We start from the raw sequence: 5,000 nt of genomic DNA on the forward strand, positions 1-5,000 counted from the left end.
CACTACAATACAATACAATACAATACACACACAGATCACGACAATACAGCACGCACACACACACGCACACACACACACACACACACACACACACAGATCACAACAATACAATACAATACAATACACACACAGATCACTACAATACAATACAATACACACACAGATCACGACAATACAATACAATACACACAGATCACTACAATACAATACAATACACACACAGATCACTACAATACAATACAATACACACACAGATCACGACAATACAATACAATACACACACAGATCACTACAATACAATACAATACAATACAATACACACACAGATCACTACAATACAATACAATACACACACAGATCACTACAATACAATACAATACACACACAGATCACTACAATACAATACAATACAATACACACACAGATCACTACAATACAATACAATACACACACAGATCACGACAATACAATACAATACAATACACACACAGATCACGACAATACAATACAATACACACACAGATCACGACAATACAGCACGCACACACACACGCACACACAGATCACTACAATACAATACACACACAGATCACGACAATACAATACAATACAATACAATACACACACAGATCACGACAATACAATACAATACAATACACACACAGATCACGACAATACAGCACGCACAAACACACGCACACACACACACACACACACACACACACCGATCACTACAATACACACACAGATCACGACAATACAATACAGTACAATACAATACACACACAGATCACGACAATACAGCACGCACACACACACGCACACACACACACACACACACACACACAGATCACTACAATACAATACAATACAATACACACACAGATCACTACAATACAATACAATACACACACAGATCACTACAATACAATACAATACACACACAGATCACTACAATACAATACAATACACACACAGATCACGACAATACAGCACGCACACACACACGCACACACACACACACACACACACACACACACAGATCACTACAATACAATACAATACACACACAGATCACGACAATACAATACACACAAACACACACAGATCACTACAATACAATACAATACACACAAACACACACAGATCACTACAATACAATACAATATACACACAACACACAGATCACTACAATACAATACAATGCACACACAAACACACACAGATCACTACAATACAATACAATACAATACACACACAGATCACGACAATACAGCACGCGCACACACACACACACACACACACACACACACACACACACACACACACACACACACACACACAGATCACTACAATACAATACAATACACACACAGATCACGACAATACAATACAATACACACAAACACACACAGATCACTACAATACAATACAATACACACAAACACACACAGATCACTACAATACAATACAATGTACACACAACACACAGATCACTACAATACAATACAATGCACACACAAACACACACAGATCACTACAATACAATACAATACAATACACACACAGATCACGACAATACAGCACGCGCACACACACACACACACACAGATCACTACAATACAATACAATACACACACAGATCACGACAATACAATACAATACACACAAACACACACAGATCACTACAATACAATACAATACACACAAACACACACAGATCACTACAATACAATACAATATACACACAACACACAGATCACTACAATACAATACAATGCACACACAAACACACACAGATCACTACAATACAATACAATACAATACACACACAGATCACTACAATACAATACAATACACACACAGATCACGACAATACAGCACGCACACACACACACACACACACACACACACACACAGATCACTACAATACAATACAATACACACACATCACGACAATACAATACAATACACACAAACACACACAGATCACTACAATACAATACAATATACACACAACACACAGATCACTACAATACAATACAATGCACACACAAACACACACAGATCACTACAATACAATACAATACAATACACACACAGATCACGACAATACAGCACGCGCACACACACACACACACACACACACACACACAGATCACTACAATACAATACAATACACACACAGATCACGACAATACAATACAATACACACAAACACACACAGATCACTACAATACAATACAATACACACAAACACACACAGATCACTACAATACAATACAATATACACACAACACACAGATCACTACAATACAATACAATGCACACACAAACACACACAGATCACTACAATACAATACAATACAATACACACACAGATCACTACAATACAATACAATACACACACAGATCACTACAATACAATACAATACAATACACACACAGATCACGACAATACAATACAATACACACACAGATCACGACAATACAATACACACAAACACACAGATCACTACAATACAATACAATACACACACAGATCACTACAATACAATACAATACAATACACACACCGATCACTACAATACAATACACACAAACACACACAGATCACTACAATACAATACAATACACACAAGCACACACAGATCACTACAATACAATACAATACAATACACACACAGATCACTACAATACAATACAATACACACACAGATCACTACAATACAATACAATACACACAGATCACGACAATACAATACAATACACACACAGATCACGACAATACAATACACACAAACACACAGATCACTACAATACAATACAATACACACACAGATCACTACAATACAATACAATACAATACACACACAGATCACTACAATACAATACACACACACAGATCACATACAATACAGCACGCGCACACACACACAGACACACACACACAAAGCAGCTCGCTGCACACATACAGACACACACACACACACACAGATCACTACAATACAATACAATACACACACAAACACACACAGATCAGTACAATACAATACACACACAAACACACACAGATCACATACAATACAATACACACACAAACACACACAGATCACTACAATACAATACAATACACACACACAGCTCACTACAATACAATACAATACAGACACAAACACACACAGATCACAAACAATACACACACACAGATCACATACAATACAGCACGCACACACACACACACACACACACACAGACACACTCACACTCACACACACACACACACACAGACACACACACACAAAGCAGCTCGCAAGATACTGTTACAGGTCAGCAGTGACATGTAGCCCAGTGTTGGAGTGCGACCATGCGAGTGTGTGTGAGTGTGTGTGTGTGTGTGTGTGAGTGTGTGTATGTGTGTGTGTGAGTGTGTGTATGTGTGAGTGTGCTTGTGCGTGAGTGTGTATGTGTGTGAGTGTGTGTATGTGTGTGTGTGCGACTGTGTGTGTGTGTGAGTGTGTGAGTGTGTGCGTGTGCGTGAGTGTGTGTATGTGTGTGTGAGAGAGTGTGTGTGTGTGTGAGAGAGTGTGTGAGTGTGTGTATGTGTATGTGTGTGTGAGTGTGTGTATGTGTGTGTGTGAGAGAGTGTGTGTGTGTGTGTATGTGTGTGTGTGAGAGAGTGCGTGTGTGTGTGTGTGTGCGTGTGTGTATGTGTGTGTGTGCGAGTGTGTGTGAGTGTGTGTATGTGTGTGTGAGAGTGTGTGTGAGTGTGAGTGTGCGTGAGTGTATGTGTGTGTGAGAGAGTGTGTGTGTGTGTGTGTGTGTGCGTAAGTGTGTGTGTGTGTATGTGTGTGTGTGTATGTGTGTGTGTGCGAGTGTGTGTGTGAGAGAGTGAGTGTGTGTGTGTGTGTGTGAGTGTGTGTGTGAGTGTGAGTGTGTGCATGAGTGTGTGCATGAGTGTGTGAGTGTGTGTGAGTGTGAGTGTGTGCATGAGTGTGTGTGAGTGTGTGTGAGTGTGAGTGTGTGCGTGTCAGTGGCAGTCCCCGGGGGAGGAGCCCTTTGTCTGAGTGACAGGCACTGACAGGGCGACAGCTGTGCGGCCCCGCCCCCAGACACGCCCCCCGGAGCAGTGAGTGACAGGTGGGAGAGGTAATTAACTCCACACTTTATCATGTTCAATTAACCAGCCTGTCTGAGGAGGCGGGCACGCAGGGCGGGGGGAGGGTGTGGAGAATGGCTTCAGGACCGTGACGTGTTTCTTTGGGGAGCGTGTCGTGTTTTTCGTGGGGCGGGGGGGGGGGGGGTGTCATGAGTGAATCAGCATGGTGTGTTTTATTGGCCACCATGTGGTTACATCTGTGACCCACTCCACTGGGCCTGAGCTGACAGACAGATCCCCCCAGGGGGGTCACCTGCATCAGTCCAAGGGTGCACTGGACACAAACCCATTTGGGTTTAATTGTTGCACCCTAAAAAACTGTCATTTGTTTTGACCAGTGGTTTAGCTGCGCTTGGGTTGTGTATTGAAATATGTCAGTGTGCGCATTATGAAAGTGTGTGTGTGTGTGTGAAATACGCATTAGCCAACTGTGAACTTCAGTCAGCAAAATGGTGCTAAGACAATATAGGAACCAGTCTGTAGGGGAGGTGGTGTTGAGCGGGTGTTTAGCAGTCTGTAACGGAGGTGGTGTTGAGTGGGTGTTTAGCGGTCTGTAACGGAGGTGGTGTTGAGTGGGTGTTTAGCGGTCTGTAACGGAGGTGGTGTTGAGTGGGTGTTTAGCGGTCTGTAACGGAGGTGGTGTTGAGTGGGTGTTTAGCGCTCTGTATGGGATGTGGTGTTGAGTGGGTGTTTAGCGGTCTGTAACGGAGGTGGTGTTGAGTGGGTGTTTAGCGGTCTGTAACGGAGGTGGTGTTGAGCGGGTGTTTAGCAGTCTGTAACGGAGGTGGTGTTGAGTGGGTGTTTAGCGCTCTGTATGGGATGTGGTGTTGAGTGGGTGTTT

The 5,000-nt window shown here is 42.3% G+C and overlaps 1 protein-coding gene across 1 annotated transcript in view; it reads right to left on the bottom strand.

Moving 5' to 3' along the window:
- Positions 1 to 5,000, bottom strand: part of hibadha (3-hydroxyisobutyrate dehydrogenase a) — a 38,694-nt gene that overhangs the window by 15,813 nt on the left and 17,881 nt on the right. The gene's annotated exons all lie outside the window — the stretch shown is intronic.

Source organism: Conger conger, chromosome 9 (genome assembly GCF_963514075.1).
Source record: "Conger conger chromosome 9, fConCon1.1, whole genome shotgun sequence".
Classification (NCBI taxonomy): Eukaryota; Metazoa; Chordata; class Actinopteri; order Anguilliformes; family Congridae; genus Conger; species Conger conger.